A 23137-nucleotide genomic window follows, 5' to 3' on the forward strand; every position below is an offset into this window, starting at 1 on the left:
GTAGCAAACTTGTATTGAATTTTCTTGTATTGTGAAGAATAAGTTTGCTATTTCACTGAATAGAAGACCTAATATTTGCATTCTTTTCGTATATCTATGTTATCATCTATGTGTAATCGACTCTAATTATTTTGCTTCCACTATTAGTTCAGTTAATTTATCTAGAAATCAGATAAAATTTCTTTCTTAAATTTATTAAATTAAAAGTTAAATGAAAAACAATTGAGTTAAATCTCATTATCGAGTCATTCTATAGTCATATAGCTCGCACAAACTATCTATGCTAAACACAGTAGTGAAGCTACTTCGTATCTGAGAACCTCAGGCTTAATCATTAAGCGGAGTTGGAGCTTACTGTAGTTGTTTTCTGATTTATTGTGTGGTCTCTTGCAAGTGTGTCTATAGAACAATTGATGGATATCCCTTCTAGACGACAGAGGAAGTTTCATGACGATGTTACTGTAGTAACAATTTTACTGGGGAATAACAGCGTATATCAATAGCATCACCTTCTTTCAAGAATATAGAATCTCAGTAAACCAAGTTTACCCTGCGACTTACAGAATTTCAAACAATGCTATTTCTTACAGTTAAATAAAAGTCACTAGAAGATGTGAGTTCAAACAGGATCCGCAACCCTGAATTCAAGAATGCTGTTCATTAAGAGGTAATGCTCGAAGGACTATATATTGCTTATATGCCTTTGACTAATGCAGAGCATGTAGTTAGAATGAGATTGATGTCCTAATAGGGGTTATAAGAATCATGGCGATCTTGGCAATCTCAATTTGGCTTGCAAATTTGATCTTCTTTTGAACTCTGAAGTTTGGAACAGTTTGTCATTCAGAGATTCAAGCACATATCTTCTTCAAAAGGAAATTATTTTCAGGGCAAAGTACGAGCCAAAGTACGAGCCCATCAGTATATCCTTTGTTCGAATCGATGATAGGAACTCCTTTCAGTCGAAGCATTTTTGGCCGGTTAAGAACTAAGTTTACTCACTCTTTTGAGGTTGGAGTCCAACAATTTTGGAGTTAAAATGGTAAGCTTTCCATACTATCCATGATCTTATGATCGATATTTCCCGAAGAGAAAAAGGGTTCTGAGATGCAGAGTTTTAGTTGAATAAACCCAAAGGTGGGCAAAAGAATTACTATGCACTAAAGATTTCTAATATTACTTTTGTAACTGGGACGGATTAATTTCTGGACTCATTTTAGTTAATGGCGATGCCATTAAATAACAAATAGGTGTACGAGAGTTCCAGTGATTCTTGAATGATCAAATATAAATATATTCTGCATATATTAATGCTATTATCAATTAGTATTCCAATGTTTATATTTTTTTTTTGGCGTACATTTCGAATTACTTTTATTGAAAATTCAGATATTTAAATCAATGGATCTTCAATGCTATGCATTGTTTATTGACTTGAATTTCTGTCGAATGGCATCGTATAATGCAATTCATAAATGCTCCTCAAAATTCTCTTTTAAAAGACACGTTCCTATGAATTGTTTTCAATATTTATAACCATAATTGGTTATAAAGTGCAATCTATATGTTCATTGTTCCTGCTTTGCACACCACCTGCATGCAGTTTTAAAATCAGCGTTGTTTTGTAAGACCTTATTAAATCAGATTTCAGAATGGGGTTAAGGTTGGCAATGCAGAAGAATCAATTTAACACCAGCCATCTCTACTTACAAATTACTGAAAATGCGAACGGTTTAAACATCACACACTAAGGCTTGATTCCTAGTACAAAAGTGTTAAATAGTCAAAGTTTGACTTATTTTCCCAGGCTTAATTTCTTCCTTAGTGTGTGATGTTTAAAGCTGGCCCTGAAAACGTTGACAAAATTCTTTTCCCTCACCCAGAAACATCATGAATGAACCATTAGAGGAACCTCTCTAAATAGAAATGCCTATTTCATTCAAGCTGAAGCATAAACACAATCACATCAAAGTAATGCTTGAAATGAATCACTTTGTTCAAAGAAAATCGAAAATTCACATGCATGTTTACCATGTAAATGCCAGTTATGGTGGTCTACATGGAAATCTGAATCAAGAAAATTTCAAAATTTTGAGAAGAAAATTTGTAGGCAGAGTCCTCGGCCATTTCATTCCTGCTTACATGTTTCCAGATATTATTTCAGTTTTAGAAAATGCTTTTCTTAGATTGAGACACTTAAAGTGGCATCATGATGGAGACCAGAACCACAATCATAAACTTGTGCAAACTGGAGCTTAAACAGCACACACCAACTTTCAAGAAAATAACAGGAATTTAATCTGATACTAAATTAGACTATCCTGTTCATCTATTGACTGTTCTACCCACAAATCAGTATCATGTACATATGACATTGAAAGGAACAAAGAAGCCACTACTTGGTTGCTGATGTAGCTTTCTCTGTCAACCTATCACTCACAAGCTTTTTCCCGTTCATCAACATCATTTTTCCATTGCCACATTTGAGTATCCAGCCAATAATCGGTGCCTTTTTTGTAACCAAGAAACTCTATACGGGGTAGAATGTTTAGTTCTTTTGAGGCCTAATTTGTCTACCATTTCTTTTGCCACAAGATTAGCTGTACTACCATTATGAATAATTAATTCGCAGCACTTACCTGTGTCTTACATTTGGTTACAAACAAGGCTCTTCTTTGAATTGGTTCTTGCCTTTCTATTGGTGGCTTCAACAACACCCTTTTGAACAACAAAGACTATCTTGACTCTGGTTCCTCAATGTGATGGGAAGGTGATACACCCACTTTCTTGATCCTCTTGCACAATGTGATTGCTCCTTATAGGCCTTGTACGTTCTTCTTGTAGGAATTCGGGACACTCCCAACTCTTATGACCATCATACTGATTGCACTTAAAACATTTACCAAGGAAACCTCTCCTGCTGCTTCAATTCGTTTCTTTACTCCATGCAGGTTTGATTTCTTCTTCTTCAATCTGCTTCCCCTTGCTGCTGTTTGTTTGTCCATTCTCAATTACAAATTTTCCCCTACTTTTGGAGTTATTTAATTGCCTTCTTACTAATTTCTCTTCAGCCTTCAATGCATATTGATATGCTTCCTCCATCGTAAAAATTTGAATCATCCAAATCTCATCTTGGATGCTGAACTGTAAGCCATTTACATACCTTGCCACCTTTATTTTATCCGTTTCCTGCTTTCCTGAAAGAACGATCAACTTGTAGAACTCCTCCGTGTTTTCTTTTATACTCACATCCTTCTGTTTCAGATTTTGCAACTTCTGGAATAATTCTATTTCATAATCACCTGGAATAAATTTTCTTTTTAATTTGAGCACCATTTGGCTCCACCTTGTTATTCTTGGGTCTCCACTTGCTCTCCGATCCGTTTGAAATTCTTCCCACCACAGTGCAGCACGTCCTTTTATCTTTGTTTAGATTATTTTAACTCTTTGCAGATCTTTGATTTCTTCCATCTCCAAATATTCTTGCAACTCTCCTATCCAGTCAATCAATTCATCTGAAAAGTTGGGTACTTCTATTTTATTGATCCTTGCAATTTGTGAAAGAGCCCTCAAGAATCGATCCTCGCCCACTTCTTCTGGTTGTTCTTCCTCTCTTTCATGCTCTTTTACATCACTTTCTTCTTCACACACAAAATTTCTTGCACTTTCCGTAACCAATTGCACCTCATTTCCTATGTGTTCTCTAAGATCACTTCTGATTAGTTCTCGAAATCTCTCCAACACTTCTTCTATCCTCGGTATTCCTCCTGGAGACAATATCTTTAATGTTATCCCGATCAATAATTTCAACTCCTCTCTCCACCTACCGGTCCTGGTGCAAATTACCTTCCCCTGGTGAATTTGCCTAACACTCAGGAACAAAGTCTCCCCTTGATGGAGACAAGAACCACAATCACAAACTTGTGCAATCCATTTCCGTCCTCAGAATTACAGGAGGTTAAACAGAAGACACCAACTTCCAAGAAAATAACAGGAATTTGGTATGAAACCATTCTGTTAACAACCTTGTAGTCAAAACAGATGAACAGGGATTCAACGGAGTACAAGGATATAATGAATGGAGACATTCAAGGTTAAATCAAATTATATTTGTTGGATTCCCAATGCACCGTACAACAAGAACCAATTTAGACATAGATTGAATACACAAAATACCAATTCATGGTACAGTGAACGAAAATCTTAAAAGTTTAAAACAATGTTATTCTTGAACAGAATCACAAAACCTAATTACTTTATTCCCAATTCTAAGGACAGATACTATAACTTTGATCTGCTTAAAGATCCATTCAACACCAGATACAATTAATAGCGATCATACAAACTCAACATGGTTCCGTTCAACATCATACAAACTCAACATGTATTTACTTACTGGCAATTCCCTTCTACATGTGACACAGCCATGCTTTGCTAGCTTCTCCACGGTGATATTAATATGCACTTGGTCTTCCCGTTGATTTGCTATTCGCCAGCAATATATTTCCTTTGATTCACCTCCTACCTACTGCCGATCCTCTCTGTATGCCTGCTTTTCTCCTTTTTGAATGCTTTCTTTTTTATTCAGTTTTCAACGAACATGAACTTATAAACTGCCAGCACAATAATTCAAGGAAAAACCAAAACGTTCATCCAAACAAACAAATCGTAACTAAGCAGTCTAAGAAGATAAATTTTAAAAAGGGGTTGTATGCCCCTGCATCACATCAACAGTATCGATCAATGCTTCGTATTTGAAGAAATTTCGTTCTGCACTATTAAAAGTTTTGGCAGAAGTTATTTCAATTTTGAGATATGCTTTTTCTTAGAATAAGGTACTCAGTGTGAGTGTGGCACCAGGAACAATGGTCAAGGTCTTTTCCCTTGTGTCCTGATAAGAGTTTTGGCAGAAATCACTTCAATTTATAACATGCTGATCTTAGATTGGGGTATTCACGGTGGCACCAGTAGCAACGATCAAGACTTCGTATTTGAAAGCTTTTCTCTTCTGCCTGGATGAGAGTTTTGGTGTCGAGATCAGCTTTTTACCATCTTGGTACTAAGAATCAGTTGGATGCTGTTTCAGAATTTACATCAACTATGTAATTCTAAAATACTGATAGTGCAAAGACAATGCAACTATATGATAGATCTCACGAGTAGATGGTTCAGGGATGTGATTGATCATTTTGCATCTTAAAAACTAAACTAGTGCTCGATAACGCAGAAATCCTGTACATTATATGCTTTAATGGATTCCGGTACCCTGTTTGTCAAAACAGCCCTTTCAGCATTTGGCAGGAACTATGCTACAGTCGGCTCTTGTTTTTTTCCATCCGTCTAATGACTTTTAGTAATAAACTAATGTTGTTTTCTTTTCAATTAAGAGAAGATTGTGCAACGGTCATAGATATCTATCACATTTTTCTTGTAACGCATTTGTTTTGACATGTTTCAAAGCAAATTCATTAAGATGATAATCAATTTGACCTAAAAAGCACGTCTAATCTGTAATTGAGGGAGGTATTCGATGAACTTAGTCCCAAAACTAACTTTTTCATATGCATTAGCGCACCTAGTTTTCAAACTACCGGAAATTCTTCCTCCGTCTGCACGTGGTTTTAGTTAGCTTATTAAATGAAATCCCTCAAGTTTATTGTTTAATTTGGTAACATTATAGTAAAAATGCTTCGGTAGATTATAAGGCAGGATGTAAACCGAGAAGCAAGAGGGGTTTGAGTTTAATTCCAGACCAAAAATGTGTTAAAATGGCCATAAAGATTTGAGATCGGATAATGCAGGGCCTTCTGTACGATTCTAACGAATTCGATTTTCTGTAGATCAGAATCTTTTCGAAAGACTTTTGTAGGATTTTTTTATTTTTATAAACTTATCGTCGGAAAGGACTCAGAAGAACTGTATCTGGATTTTTTCAAATACAAGCATGAAATATTCCTGAAGTCCGCTCGCTTCTCAAAATAGGTGCGCCTCCATACATCTCTTTTTGCTTTTTAATTTTATTTTGAAGTCAGTGATTGTTTTGAAAGCTCAGTCAAGAGGGAAAAATCTTTATAGTTGCATTGAAGACTGAATAGTGAGAATTTGTATTTTAATCCAAGATTCGTTGGGCGTTTCAGATTTTTTGTGCCAACGATAGGAAGCGGTGAACGCTCGGCCACCGAGGAATACAGATGTCATAACAATGATGAAAGATTCTTTGCATTTTTGTTCGTTTTCAAGGCATTTAACTTTCCTCTGCTGAATTTGGGGAAACTTACTCGTTACACTCTAGGTTGGCCAGAAATTTTGGTATTGAAGGTTCTTTGCATTTTCGTTCGTTTTCAAGGCTTTCAACTTTCCTCTCCTGAATTTGGGGAAAAGTCATCTGGTTTGGTCCCGTACAACGCTACCAAAACGATTTCACCAGGTAAGTTTGAAATTTCATAGACTTGCATTCATTGCACAAAAATAGGGTTATAATCACTCAGAATCCAAAGTTTAAAAGGGGCAGCGAAATATCCAATTTACCTGAAAATATTCTATAATATACGCAAAGTTAAATTTGTGGATGTGCCAAGAGCATGGTGGAGGATTAGAAGCTAAGTAGAGAAAATATGAGGTCATATGTAAAAACCTACTTCAGTGTTGAATCCATTTGGGCGCTGATTTTCCTGGCAGTGTTATTATTATTTCTTCCTTTGGTTCTGCCGCCTCTTCCTTCCCCTCCTCTTATACTGCTTCTTGTTCCTGTTATCATTCTTCTCGTGCTCCTCATAATGGCGGCCATGCCTGGTGATGTCTCCGACATGGTCGTGTGTTCTATCTGATAATCCCGCCTTATCCAAATTAGATGTAAAGCTTCTAGACGAGTCAACAACGTGACTGCACAAGGGTTTTGATAAGTTGAAAAGATACTGGAGCAAAGATTGTTAAAACAAAGACAAAATGGAAGATTGACAGCTCTCCAAGAGTACAAAGCATAGAGTTTCTAGGGATTATCTCTTTCATAGACTTTTGTATACTGAAATCAAAGGAAAAGCCTACTAAACCCATATTTGTAGGTAAAGAAGAAAGATCAGAAGCAGAGCAATTACTACAAGCTCCATAAAAGATCACACCTCAAAGGCAGATGATTACAGCAGAAATGAACTCAGAGGAAGGAACAATATTTTCCCTGTAGAGTCAAAGTCGCAAAAGATTCTGGAAAAAAAGATCATTGAGCATGAGGGACAGACAATTCTCTAGCAGAAGGAAGAAATGACTAAACTAGAGGTATAAGAAGTTAAAGTAGCAGAAAGAAACGGCATTACAGGTTGCAGGTGTTGGATATATGAACAATCCGATTAATATATAACAGCACTGTCATGTTCGTTCATATATTTTGCTTGATTAAAAGATTTTTGAGTTTCATAGATATTCTAATTATGTTGCACGCTGTTGACAATTATGAAGGATGACATTAGTATATGAAAAATATTTTTTCTTTTGTTAGGCTTCATCTCTTTTGCCAATAGAATTACAAGGCATTCCACAAATGTTTGTCTATAAGAATTTAATGCCAAGCATTGGCCTTGATAAACTTTGTCTATTGGTTCTAGAAAAAAAGTGAGTATAAGCATGATCTCACAGAGCAAATACTTCAATCTCAGTTATACAAATTAAAATTGCATGGATTAGTAACTAAGCATCTCTAAGTTCACGAAAATCTTAAATTGTCTTTTTAATGCATGTAATAAGATTACTAATAAATATCTCACTTTCACAACTCTTAGTTTGTCAAAATCACTTGAGAATCTCACTTTCAATAATCTATTGATTAAGCTTAATAACCTTTTCCTAAATGGCTTCCAATATTTTCTTGATCCACACCACTTGTGGATATGTGCACGATAAAATCAATAAATTGGGGCTATGTTAACTTCACGTGCAATGTTGAATTAGTTATGAATTTTATATCAAAAAGTTGTAAGAAAAGAATATGTAGGAAATTGAATATGGTTTCTAAACTATTAGGCCTCATCTGAAAAAATAAAATTAATTTGATTGGTCAAAAATTTAGATTTTAATGTAGTAGTATGACCTTAATCACAATAAAATGATAATTAATTTTTATATGATTCTAGATATAAGAAGTAGACTTATGCTCAAAAGTGACACATATTTTTGGGTATTTTTATTCCAAGTAAAAAATTAATTTTGAATTTTTTGCTACAATGTTCTGAGAATTAAAAAACTCTCATGTATGACCACCTTAACTAATTCAAAACATTACTAAAATGATTTTTTTTTTCTTGTAGTAAGCCACACTTATAAAGTAACGAATCTTTTGGATTTCAAAAATGTTATACCATTTGAAATTAATAGTTATTTTTCAACCAGTGTGTCAATCAACACTTTATAGGTAACTCCATTAGAAAATAAGTATTAATTGCTTACTGAAATCATAATTTGGCAGGCATTATATCAATAGAATCCTAAGAACATTCTCAAGAAACCCTTTTTGTTTCATTGAATGTGTATGGAATAATAGTCATCAGATGGTTAGTCAAATTTCGAAGTCTACAACTCAAATAAACATGGAAAAAACACATTTTTTGGGTTGACCAAATAGGCTTGGTAAATACCAGGCCTAATCAGATACTCAATATGTTTGCTGAATTCAACATTTTGAAGTTTCCCTCTTATTCCATATCTTTTTACTTTATCAATATCTACCTATATTATATCATCCTATTAAGCTTATTTTTTTATTAGATAAACAACCTAATCCTTGATAAATCATAAAGTACATAGATACATTGAATAATCAGCTACTAGTCCCAAGTTATATTATTTTGCCTTCTTTCTAGGTTGTTCATCATCCTTCCCTTCTTCTTCTACCTCCAATCAGGACCAGTATATAATCTAAACACTACATCTTTCACTTATGTTAAGGATAAAGCTCTGAAAAGTCACAAAACACGAATACATAAAGGGTATATAAACAAAATGCAAAGTGATAAAAGAATTTTCTTAAACAAAAATAAAATATACATCTAAATCATTAGAAAATACATCTAATAGAGTGAAGTAGTCATTCCTCACTTGAGAAAACACATCTTAAGTAGTGTGATTATCAGTTTGTTACACCGAAGGGTGTTTTTTCGGCTTAATTACATAAGACTACAACAATACTAAACCTATGTTACTCTACTCACATAAAATGGGTGAAAGAGGCTCCTTGTCATTCTAAATGTTCATTGAGTCCGCACAAGATGATTCCAGAACCTCCAAAATCACTTCAAACTCATTTTCCCAAGCTCAACAACATCTTCCATAATGAATATGTCTATCCATTCATATTTTCTTGGGATGTGAGATGTAGGCAATAGGTAAAAGCTAAAGAAAGACCTGTAAAAATTCCATAGTATTAATAAGCCAGTATATAAACTATGGTTGAAATTCTAAAAAATATAAACCATCCCTAATTTAGATGGAGTGCCTATATTGAAATTTCAACTTCTTATGTCTGACCTTCTTCTATACCTATATTAGCTAATTCATCCGCTCTTTGATTGCCCTCCTAGTATATATGGTTGGTTGTGACCTTGTCAAAGGTCTAACATAGTGAGAGTGTTCTAGATAAAATTTAGTCTACCCTCTAATTAATGAGGGATCCTTTCCTTATAACATTTATTATCATTGCAAAATCTCCTTCAATCTCTACATTCTAGCAACCAAGAGTTTTACATAGTTCTAGTCCTTCAACTAAAGTTGTTTTTGATTAGATAAATAGGTTTTACAGGGACCTTGAAACCCAAGAGTTAAAACATTAACAAGGCTAATAATAAGCATGAAAATTCGAACCAAAAGAGTTCAAGTTCAAAGGTTGATAATAAGCCCAAGGCCTAGCCAAAAAACAAAGATCATAGAAAAGACTAGGAATAGATACAACAAGAAACGACAAAGGCAAAAGCCCTGACAAAAAGCCAAAAAAAACAAGATTGAAACAAAAGAATAGGCAGTGGATTAGTCCTTGGTCTTTCTCTCTAGGTCTTGCATGGCCTGAGCAGCCTTATAGGTCATCTGGTTCTCCTCAGCCTCTTGCTGGTGCGCCCTTTGATCCTCCTGGTCCTGACCATTGCTGATGTTGTCCTTTGTAGTGTTGACCACTAGTTTGGCTTTTTCCCTATCTTTTCCTTCCTCTTCTTCCTTCATTACTCTGTCTTTGATCTAGCTAGTTAAAGATATGATGGTGTTGTTAATGGAGCTAAGCAACGAAATCATCTGGTTCAAGAGATTATGATTGTAGATTTCGATGTTGTTAATCCTTCTCTCTGCCAGATTGAGCCTCTCACCATTGTCGTCTCTATTATTAGAATCTGCTCCATTCCTATTTTCCTCCATATGACCCACCTGCTCTTTGACCTCCTCCAGCTCATGGAAAAGCCACTTGATTGATCTGAAGTTATCAATCATACTGTTGCGGGCATTGTTCAAGAGGTTCAGCTCAGTTTCCCTTGCTTTATCCGAAATAGCCACAATCGTTGGGTCTATGAGTTCTTCAAGCCGTGCCTCTTCTTGGTTTTCCACAAGGACCTGCGGGTTCATGGCTTCTCTAAAAATGCCCATTTTCGAGGTCCTAACATTAAAGTTTTTCCAAGCTTTCCTCGTCTTTAACCTGCACCTCCCCACCCTCGGTATTAGATTCCTTTTTTTGCTCCTCAGGTTGGGCTTGAATATGGATAGGAGAAAGAGGTAGCGAAGACATATCCCGTTCTTGCTGCAATCTCTCATCCTCCAGACCCACTCTCTTGCATTTCTTCCCTCCCCAGTCTTCCTTATTTTCCTCCTGCATCTCCTTTTCCTCCTCTTTTGTCTCCACATCCTCCTCATCATCGATGTCAACCTTCACATCCTTCACAGGTCGCTTCTGCCCATGAACCCTAGGGCTTTTTCTACTAGGGGTTATGGAAGAAGGCAAATCCTTGACCTAATGGGTGACATTTTTGTCAGCGAAAGAAATCTCGCCATCCTCAGAGCTAAAGCTCTAAATATCATCTGAGTCTGAAGAGAAGTTGGAGCTTCTAGAGGTCACATTCTCAGTCTGAGGGGGGGCATTGCTTATTGTTTGAGCCTTAAAGTGCTCATAAATAAGCAACAAGAGCCCCTCATGTAGAGCGGGGTTATCAGTGGGCTTCTTTTTGAAGCTAACCACCGCCTTGCTCATGGAAGTTAACAAGTAAAAATGAAAAGAAATTTTATAGCTGTGCCGAAAATGATTCAAAAGAAAAAAGTGGTGGGTACGAGCCCTATCAAACCTAGGGTCCAGAGTAATGTACTCAATTACAATCCTCAGAACATAGCTCCATAGTTTCTTCATGGTATTAGGAACATAGTACATGTCAATCTTCTTCAAGGCTTTCAATTCCTCTGCATCCTTCACAAAATCCTGCACAGCGTTAGCCGAGAGCTTCTTGTCCCTAAAAAACTTAAAACCTTCAACTAAAGTTGTTAATTCTACCTAATTATTAGTTTCTAATTCCATATATCTTGCTTTCCATTTCCATGCCTAATGGTTATGGATACTACAACCAATGCTTGCTATGCCCAGATTCCCTCTTGAAGCTTTGCCAAAATTGAGTTAAAACCATCTCTCCTTGGGTGGTTCCCATTGACATATCTCTCATTTTCTTTTTGAAGTCTCTCCCTTCTCCTATAAAGGAGGGTAATTTTAGACCTATACACTTGCCTCTCATTTTCTCATCCCAATGAGGCATTATAGCCTCCATTTTAAGCTTATTATTTAATATTTATACAATTGATATTAAATACAATATATTGATAATATTTAATAAATATTATACTATTGTTTCATATATTATAATAAATAATATCATATTCTATAATATTTTATAATATTGTATAATATTTAACTATTATTGTAATGTGTAATATAATAAAATATTATACTATCTAAAATGTTACAATGTTTCATCAAATTATTTTTGTTTAGGGGTCTTAGGACCCCTAAGCAATCTTAGTTCGATTGAATGGGTCAAAGGGGGTCATAAGGTTTCCTATGACCTTTGGTGAACCATTTGATCGAATTACTTATGCATCTATGAGTCCTAGGAGCCCTAAGCACTCTTATCTCAATCAAATGGGTCAAAGGGTTGCCTATGCCACCCTCTGACCCATTCGATTAAATTACTTATGTGTCTAGGGGTCCTAGACCCCTAAGCACAATTACTTTGATTGAATGGGTCAAAGTGGGTCTTAAGGTTTCCTATGACACCCTCTTACTCATTCCATCAAGTTAGTTATGTTTCTAGGGATCCTAGGACCACTAAGAACACTTAGTTTGATCGAAAGGGTCAAATGGGGTCATAGGGTTTCCTATGACCCCCTCTGACCCTCAAATCAAATTATTTATGTGTCTAGGTTTCCTAAAGCCCCTAAGTGTACTAAGTTCAATCAAAATAGTCAAAGAGGGTCATATGGTTTCCTATGACCCCCTCTGACCCACTTGATCAAATTATTTATGTGTCTGGGGGTCTTAGGACCTTTTAGCACACTTAGTTTGATTGAATGCGTCAAAGGGGGTCATATGGTTTTCTATAACCCCTTGTAACCCATGCGATCAAATTATTTGTGTGTCTAAGAGTCCTAGGACCCTTAAGCACACTTAGTTTGATTAAAAGGGTCATAGCCTATTTCTTATGACCCCCTATGACCCATTTGATCAAATTATTTATGTGTCTAGGGATTCTAGGACCCCTAAGCACACTTAGTTCAATCGAATGGGTCGAAGGGGGTCATAGGGTTATCTATTATTACCTATGATCCACTCGATCAAATTAGTTATGTGTCTAGGAGTCCTATGACTCTTAAACACACTCAGTTTGATCGAAATGGTCATAGGGTTTCTTATGACCCCATATGATGACTTATTTGATCAAATTATTTATGTGCCTAGGGGTTCTCAAGACCCCTAAGCACACTTAATTTGATCGAAAGGGTTAAAGGAGGTCACAGGGTCGCCTCATGTGACCCATTCTATCAAATTATTTATGTCTTAGGACCCTAAGAATACTTAGTTTGATTGAATGAGAATCGATCAAATCATTTGTGTCTATGGTTCTTAGGACCCCTAAGCACACTTTTTTGGATCAAAGGGTCAAAGGGGGTCACAGGGTTGCCTATGACCCCTTATGACCCATTCAATCAATCTGTTTACATGTCTAGGGGTTCTAGAACCCCAAAGCACACTTAGTTTGATCAAAAGGGTCAAAGGGGGTCATAGGGTTGCTTATGACCCCCTCTGACCCATTCAATCAAATTATTAATTTCTTTAGGGGATCTAAGACCCCTAAGCACACTTAGTTTGATAAAATGGGTCAAAGGGGGTCATAGGGTTCCCTATGACCCCCTCTGACCCAAGCGATTAATTAATTTATGTGTCTAGGGGTCCTAAGATCCCTAAGCACACTTAGTTCGATTGAATGGTTCAAATGGGGTCATAGGGTTGCGCGTGACCCCCTCAGACCCATTTGATCAAATTATTTATGTATCTAGGGATCCTAAGACCCTCTAAGTACACTTAGTTTGATCAAATGGGCCAAAGGGGATCACAAGGTTTCCTATGACACTCTTTGTCCCATTTGATCAAATTATTTATGTGTCTAGGGTTCCTAGGACCCCAAAGAACACTTAGTTTGATCGAATGGGTCAAACGTGGTCATAGGCTTGCCTTTGACCCCCTCTGATCCATTCAATCAAATGATTTATGTGTCTAGGGGTCCTAGTAAGAACACTTAGTTTTATCGAATGGGCCAAAGGGGGTCATAGGGTTGTGAAGCAAGGAAGAAGATGATAACTAGGGCTAGAGGCACACCTATTAATCAACCAATCTTGTAGAGTTAACACAACATAAGTGATTTGTGAAGAGACAATGCTAGAAAGGAGAGAGAACCATATGTCTTCCATTGATTCATCAAATTTTCATCATAGATGCTCATCTTTGAGGCTTTCTAGGTTACGAGAAAAAAAAAGATTCAAATACATACGAAAAAAGGCTCCAACATGCGAGATTTATGATCTCCTTTACAAATTCTAACTTCCCTTTTCTTCTATCGAACTAACTGCTAAACCTAGACCAAGACCCTTTATTTATATTTGCTAAAATCACTTACAAAAGCTTCTATCGATCATCATATGAAGGACAACTACATAATAGTCTACATGCATCCCAATGATTGGTCTAATACATTAAATTATGGCTCAAATTCAATACACAAGTCAGCTCACAAATGGGAACCAAAAAGATAACTTAGTGAAAGACATCATTGAACAACAACAACAAAGGTCACCAAGGAACTTGATGAATACAAAAAAGAAAAACTTGATGAATGAAGAACTTGGGTCACTAAGTGAACAAAGGTAGAATCACCTCCATAAAGCCAACCAGTAACAAAGTCACCAAGAAGGATAGCAATGCAACCCAAGATGCTCCTGCATCAGGTTTCCTATCACCCCATGTGATGTTAAATATAATTATTTATGTGTCTAGGGGTCCTAGGACCCCTAAGCACACTTAGTTTGATTGAAAGGGTCAAAGGGGGTCATATAGTTTCCTTATATGACCCCCTTTGATCCATTCAATCTTAATATTTGTGTCTAGGGGTCTAAGGACCTCTAAGTTCACTTAGTTTGATTGAAAGGGTTAAAGGGGGTCATGAGGTTTCCTATGACCTCTTATGACCCATTCGATTAAATTATGTACATGTCTAGGGGTCTTAGGACCCCTAAGTACACTTAGTTTGATCAAAAGGGTCAAAGGGGGCCATAGGGTGTCTTATGATCCCCTTTGACCCATTCAATCAAATCATTTATGTGTCTAGGGATCCTAGGACTCCTAAGCACACTTAGCTTGATTGAAGGGGGGTAAAAACATATATATGTGTCACCATTTAGGACTTTTAAACCTATTTTGGTCAAATCTCATTTCTCTACCAAAACTCAACTTTTTTCAAAAACTAAAAATACCCTTTTATAGATCTTAGATTTAAGGTCATCATTATATAAATTTTACAGTGTTTCGATTAGTTATTATATGTTATAATTTCAAAATATTATAAGTAGGTATTTTAACATTTGAGAAATGATCCCTCAAAAAATGAAAACAAATAGTAAATCATATCAAATAAATAAATAAATAAATATACACACACACGTGTATATACACATATACACATATACACACATATATGCATATATACATATATATACATATATGTACATATATACGTATATATGTATATATACATGTATACATATACACACACACACACACACACATATACACACATATATATACAAATATATATAGATATACATAGAGGGTAGGCCTATAGAATTGTAGGGAGACATCAGGAATGGTCCTACACCCCCTTGTGTATATATATATATATATATATATATATATATATATATATATGTATGTATGTATACACATATACATACATATATATGTATGTATATATACATATATAGATATATATATAGATATATGTGTGTGTATATACACACACATATATATACATACATATATAGATATATATATAAATATATGTGTGTATGTATATACACACACACATATACATGTGTATATATATCTATATATGTGTATATATACATACATACATATATATATATGTATATATACACATATATACACACACATGTAGATATATATATACATATACACATATAGATATATATAGATAGATATATCTATATATGTGTATATATATGTGTACATACATACATATATATATACACATATATACATACACACACACATATATACATATATACACATATATACACATATATAACACATATATACACATATATAAATAGATATATATCTATATATGTGTGTATATATGTGTATGTATACACACACACACACACACACACACACACACACACACACACACACATATCTATATATGTGTATATATATAGTTCTAGAGGACAAACTCTTATTCATGAATATGTAATTTTTTTTTCAAAAAGGTGTAGATTTGATAGGGAAGTTTTGATGGGAGGAAACAACTATTGGTTTCTGATAGGGTTGACCTCAAGTACTTATAAAAAGAAAATATACATATAAATCTAATATTTCTTTTTTTATACCCTAGCTATACATGTCATCTATACATATTTTCAAATCAAAGTAAAAAAAAGATGATTTGCATATCCCTGTTTGATGGAATTACACCTTATATTTTTTGCAGTTAAAAAAGGACTTAATTTTTTTTTAAATGAATAAATTCTTACTCAAAAAATTATAGGCATAAAATTCATCCAATTTCACACATTTCATCAATTTACATCATCTTCAAATTCTAAACACAAGTACTATTTTTATGTCATTAAAGTTGAATAGTTTGCATCTTGGGATCATTTTTCTTGATAAAAGGTGACATAGGTTTGTGGTTTTACCCAAGGTCAAAAGGGGTCATAGGGTTTTCTATGACCCCCTATGAGCCATTCAATCAAATTATTTATGTGTCTAGGGGTCCTAGGACCCCTAAGCACACACAATTTGATTGAATGGGTCAAAGGGGATCGTAGAGTTTCCTATGCCCCATTTAACCCATTCGATCAAATTATTTGTGTTTAGGGGTCCTAGGACCCCTAAGCACACTTAGTTTGATGGAAATGATCAAAGGGGGTCATAGGGTTTCCTATGACCCCCTCTAACCCATTCAATAGAATTATTTATGTGTCTAGGGGTCCTAGGTGCCCGAGCAAACTTAGTTCGATGAAAAGGGTCAAAGGGGGTCAAAGGGGGTCATAGAGTTTTCTATGATCCCCTATGACCAATTTGATCAAATTATTTATTTGTCTACAGGTCCTAGGACCCTTAAGCACACTTAGCTTGATCAAACACATCAAAAGGGGTCATAGGTTCTCCTATAACTACCTTAACCCATTTGATCAAAATATTTATGTGTCTAGGGGTCCTAGGACCCCTAAGCATACTTAGTTCGATCAAAAGGGTCAAAGGGGTCATAGGGTTGCCTTTGACCCCCTCAGACCTATTTCATCACTGTATTTGTGTCTCTAGGACCCTTACACACACTTAGTTTGATCAAAAGTGTGAAAGGGGGTCATAGGGTTGCCTATGACTCCTTTTGACTCATTCAATCAAATTATTTATGTGTCTAGGGGTCCTAGGACCTCTAAGCACACTTAGTTTGATCAAGGGTCAAAGGGGGTCATAGGGTTGCTTATGATCCCCTCTAACCCATTATATCAAATTATTTGTGTCTAGGGGTTCTCAGACCTTTAAGCACACTTAGTTTAGTCAAAATGGTCAAAGGGTTCCCTATGACCCCCACTGACCCATTCAATCAAATTATTTGTGTGGCTAAGGGTCCTAGGACCCCTAAGCACACTTAGTTCAATTGAAAGGGTTGAAGAGGGTCATAAGGTATCCTATGACCCCCTCAGACCCATTCGATCAATTTTTTTAATTTTTTTTGTCTCAAGGTCTTAAGACACCTAAGCACACTTAGTTTGATTGAATGGGTCAAATAGGGTTAGAGGGTTTCCTATGATCCCCTTTGAGCCATTCAATCAAATTATTTATGTGTATAGGGGTCCTAGGACCCCTAAGCACACTTAGTTCGATCGAATGGGTCAAAGGAGGTCATAGAGTTTCCTGTGGCCCCCTTTGACCTATTCAATGAAATTATTCATGTTTCTAGGGGTCCTAAAACCCCTTAGCACACTTAGTTCGATAATATATTATAATATATTTTATACTATATAATAATATAATAGTTTTGCTAGATATTATAATATGTTTAATACTATATAATAATTAATAACTAATATACAATAAAAATATTATATATATATATATATATATATATAAAGTTTGAACTTTATAACTACTATATATATATATATATATATATATAGGTTATTTAATTAGGAGAAAATGAAGGTTTTAGGTGCAAAACTTCTTGATGCTCTTAACATAGTTGATTGTGTGTGCTAAAATGTTGTCACACTTCTATGAATCATTACATGTAAGAAAACTCAAGAATGAGCCCTCACAAATTGATCCATATCTCTCTACTCATAGAGTGCAAGGGTTTGCAATGGAGGCCCTCAGTTTGACCTATTTTTGTGCCCATGCAAGTACACCATGAGATGAGAGATTCAAAGAGGAAAAGCAAGAATGCTAGTCTCCATGATCTTCAAATATGCATGAAAATAAGATCTAATCTATGAAAGAAAAATCTAATCTATAAATGCAAGATTTAAGCTAAAAGCCCATGATGGGTGCAAGAGAGAAAAAGACAAGAAAATAGAAGTTCTCCACAAAAAGCTTTTGTATTCAAACTCCTTCAAAAATTGGTCTTCAAACCTGCAGCATAACGATAGCATAATCATGGGTCTCTAAAATGAGGAGAGGGCTCTCCCTTATAAAGGAAATTATGGAGGTGAGAGGCTTCTCACAACCAATATGGGATAATAGAGCTTGATCCATGTGAGACAAAATTCCACCAATGAGAAAAGAGGAGTGGTTGAGGAGAAAGTGGAAAGATAAATCCCACTTAGATCACATTTTAAAGTGTAGAGAAATTAAATAAAAAGAATTTATTTTATTTCCTTTTTTCATCAAAAGAGATATTTAAGTGGGATTTTTATTTAATTAAAAGGAAGCAAGTTCTTTTTAATTAAATAGAAGATATTTAATTAAATTAAAAGAGAGGTTTTTCTCTTAATTAATTAAATGTGGATGAACTGTTTAATTAAAAGAGAGGTTTTCTTTTAATTAAATGGGGATTTTATTTTATTTAATTAAAAGAGAAGATTTTCTTTTAATTAAATAAGACTTGGAATAAGATGATCAATCTTAGAAATGAAATAAATCGAATTTGATCAAGGAAATTGATTTGAATTGATTTAATAAAATATTACAAACCATTGATTCAGAAAATTTGATAAATTGATAAATTGAATAATGGGGGCCCATAGTCTAGGCGACCATTTTTGGGTGCATACAGATTGGTGTACATCTAGATTATTAGAGGGGGGACTCTTGATTCACTACTGTAGAGGTTCTTTTGGTTGGTTGATATGGCTCCTCAGGTGATATATTGGATTGTGCTATAGTGAAATATTCTTCAAAGATGCATTCATTCCACAACTTTGATTGTAGTACATGCACAATTTGGACACAACAACTAGCTTGTGTTTGTCTTAGTTTTTTTTAGTGTGATTGGGATCAATGTGAGTCAAGTGAGTCAGTGGATACATGGGTTCCATGTTATCTTACTCCATTGTCTCTGATACCCTCTATAAAAAATGTTGACATGTAAAGTTCAATTGAGTATGATCATCTATCAGATTTTCTTCAGTGAGAACATGTCTTTGCATTAGTTTCATTGCAAGGGAATGACAAGAAATCATATTATTTGTTAGAACATTGTGTAAGAGGTAAACAAAATATTGCACAACCAATGACAAATGATGATGGATTTACATATCCTACTAGTTCAGTTGTTGTTGCTGGAACATGGATTCAAACATACATGCTTAGAAATAATGAGATTCCCACATTCGAGGACTATGAGAAGCACAAAACCATTCTCATCTATTCACACCTTATTATAGGAGAAAATTTCAAGTTGTTGATATTGGAAATATATGTGATAAGCTAAGTTACTGAGAGGGGAGGGGTGAATTAGTAACCAATAAAATTTTAATAATTTATTAGCAATTAATCCTTCATGTGAATTCTGATCTAATTGCATGCATGAAAAACTGAAATCAATAAAGCATTCATAACACTTTTGACACACAATTTGGTTACCCAGAAACTTTCCAAATAGAAAGTAAAATTGGGGTGGGGATGATACCCACAAGCTTTAGTACTGTAGTATTAAGTTGGCCTGTTAAGGCTTACAATGATCACTTCTAATGATCTGCCCTGTTAGGAGCAATAAGGACTGCTAGGTCCACCTTGCAAAAGGATTTATAAACATACAATGAAGTATGCACTCAATAAAAAGATTTAAAAAAGACTATTAAGTCTACCTTGTGAAAGGATTTAGCTGATCTACCTGTTAGGATGAAATAGTAGCTAATCTTTGATCTGCAACTTGATTTGCTGAGTGAGATACCTTTGAGTGTAATGATCACCTTGCTGTGATAGATAAATCTTTGCTACTCCTTATATTACTGTAACCTTTTTAATTCACTCTTCTGCTCTTCTCTACTTTTTAAATTACTTCTTAATTATTCATTGGATGTGATACAAATACATTACTATATACCAATCCAATTTAAAAATTACAAAGTTGGCCACAATACAAGTTTACACAAAATACACAAAGTCGGCCCAACTACTAGAACTCGGGTTCAGAAGACTGGCTTGGTGAGGTTCTGATACTCGACATCCACTATCAATGCTCGAAATCATCATGCACTCAGTAGATGTAGAAACTCGGTACATATTGATCACTTCCAAGTAGTCTTGAACTCGATTTGCATTAGTGACTCAATGAATACTGTGAAACTTGACATATAAACTAAGTCACTTGATTTTGACTACATAGCTTGGTAAATGCTATCACTATGAGCTCAGTATAAACTAAGTCACTTGGTTAACATTAAGTGGCTTAGTTAACACTCAACTCACATCACATCAACTGCGAGCTTGGTAAGCACTGCACAACTCAATTTGCATTGAGGAACTTGATAAACCTTACAAAGCTCGATTTACATTGCTTGATCACCAACTTGGTAGTAACAACTTGGCACAAACTAAATGCTGTCTCCTAGACTTGGTAGCAATTGTAAATAGAGTTTGAAATGCTCGGTTAACACTGTTAACTGTACAATATGCTCGGTAGATACTTACAATCTAAATAAGTGTATGTCACTAATAACAAACATGACTGTAATGTCAACAATCTCCCCCTTTGGCATTAGTGAAAAAAACACTTATCAGTCAAAACTGTACAAGAACACCTTTTATTCATCAGCTTGTGTCTCCAACTCGGTAGAGTATTCTATTTTTGATTTTTTCAAAATTGCTTTTGTAAGAGATGTATCTCTAAGTATTTTTATATGCATTATATGATAATGCTCCCCCATACAATATACTTTACATCTTTTCACATCTGATATATACATTTTCTCCCCCTTTGTGTATACTTCACCTATATATACATCTTTCTTTATACAATATCTTCTCCCCCTTTTTGACATTAATGCCAAAGATGTATTCTATAAACTATATAGTAATGCCAAAATGTGACAAGAAATTTAAATGTACCTTCAAAATTAGTGCCATTGTCTTGTCCCAATTCTCTTGCAACACCTTGCATGTGTTTAATGCAACCTGCACTTCTACTGATAGTTCCATCACGTGGTCTGTAATTGAGAAGTTATTGTCATGGATGAGCATTTTAGCATGTGTAATATGTTTCTGCAATGCATCCATGTATTGGAGAATCATGCTTTGAATGTCTATCAATGTAGCTCTTATTCTAGCTTCTTCTCTCAACAATTCTGCATTCATATTAGTCAATAATCTAATCTTTGTGTAGTGGGCAGAGCTGTAACTCAAGTCAAGTTGCAACTGTTGTGCGCTTGCCTCCATATCCTCATCAATCTTTGATAGTTTATCTCTTATTTCCTTGGTGAAAATTGATGTATCATAGAGTTTACCAAATAGAGAAGACACATTGTTGCAAGAGGTCTCCAATGAGCCTAGAATAGTAGATAATTCTACTTGATGGATAACAATCTATTGAGCAATCAGTTCCAAAACTTTATTCTCAAATTCCTTCTCAGCTCTCTGCAACAATAGTAGAAATGGTAGGACTTGCTGAAAAAGTAGATACTACACTTATTGCCAAAATACCAATAGTAGAAATACCCGGTGTTACCAAAATTGATGTAGAGGGAGGTGCTGTTTGCTCAATAGATGAAGTGCTTGTCACTTTTGTTAGTGAAGTGTTGAGCTGGACAGGTGCAAAAATTGATTGAGTGCTTGTGCTTTCAGTGTTTGACATAATCAATCCTCCAGTAGCTTTCTTTGGGCTTGATGTTTTCAATGTTTGGCTTGGAGAATGAGAAATTGAGGCTATGACCACTGGAACAATTTTCTCTAGGTTGGTCTCCTCAGTGTTCTATACTTCTGGTAAGTTTTCCTCGATAGCTTCCTATCCCTGTTCCTCTTCCTCATCATCTATTTTATCATATTGTGTAACTTCTTCATCATCAATTTCCTCATCTTTTTCAACATCATCTTCCTTGTCACTAACATTGACAAAAAAATCACTCGGCTTGTGAATAAGATAAATATTCTTCCATGTGTTAGTATCATTCTTCACCACATGTTCAATGTCATTTAGCAATATAACGCAAGTGTTGAATCTCAAAGTGAGTTTTTCTTCATTCTTCTTCAGAGATTCTTTTACCTCCTTGTCATTCAAACTTGACATGATTTGCCTCAAGATTTGCTCATATATATCTTTTTCAGTTTTCATGGCATTCTACCATCTTGGCTTGATCTTCTCCATTAGTTCATTTAGAATCTATTGAGTAGGTTGGTCTGAGGAATGCTTCCACTTGCCCATTTTAGACATTAATACATCTTCTATCTGCTTTTGCTTCTTTGTAGTCCTAGTCTCATATTTTGGTGCTTTGAAGTTTGGTATGCCTGATCCTAACTCTATATCTTTCAGCCTTTCCTCAAATGTAGGTGGATGCCTCTTAAAGATTATATCTCCTCCTTCTTTGTCCAATTTCTTCCTGGATGACCTTCTTGTAAACACAATAGTAGATGTCTTGGTAGACTTGGTAATAATTACCTTACCTCTCTTCTTTACTGGTTCTTCATCCTCTGACTCCTCTTCATCTTTTTCTTCATCATCCTCAATATCATCTCCTTTGACTTTAGTCAACAGAAGAATGGAGCTAGTTTTCAATTTGGTAATCCTCTTCTTCCCTTTGTTGACTGCCTGAGGGAGTTTGATTTCCAATTCAATTCTAGCCTTTGCTTCATCATAAGTGCCAAAGTATGCAGCTTTAGGGTCAATAGGCTCATTAACCAGTG

At 35.2% G+C, this 23137-nt stretch overlaps 1 long non-coding RNA gene across 1 annotated transcript; it reads left to right on the forward strand.

Moving 5' to 3' along the window:
* Positions 1-5662: 5662 nt before the first annotated feature.
* On the forward strand, positions 5663-7498 carry LOC149543105 (uncharacterized). Its single transcript, XR_016355595.1, has 2 exons — positions 5663-5982; positions 6138-7498. It is a non-coding gene; the product is annotated as an uncharacterized LOC149543105 (long non-coding RNA).
* Positions 7499-23137: the final 15639 nt, after the last annotated feature.

The sequence above is a fragment of the Cupressus sempervirens genome, chromosome 8 (genome assembly GCF_028749045.1).
Source record: "Cupressus sempervirens isolate cs-2001-9-10 chromosome 8, ASM2874904v1, whole genome shotgun sequence".
Lineage (NCBI taxonomy): Eukaryota > Viridiplantae > Streptophyta > Pinopsida > Cupressales > Cupressaceae > Cupressus > Cupressus sempervirens.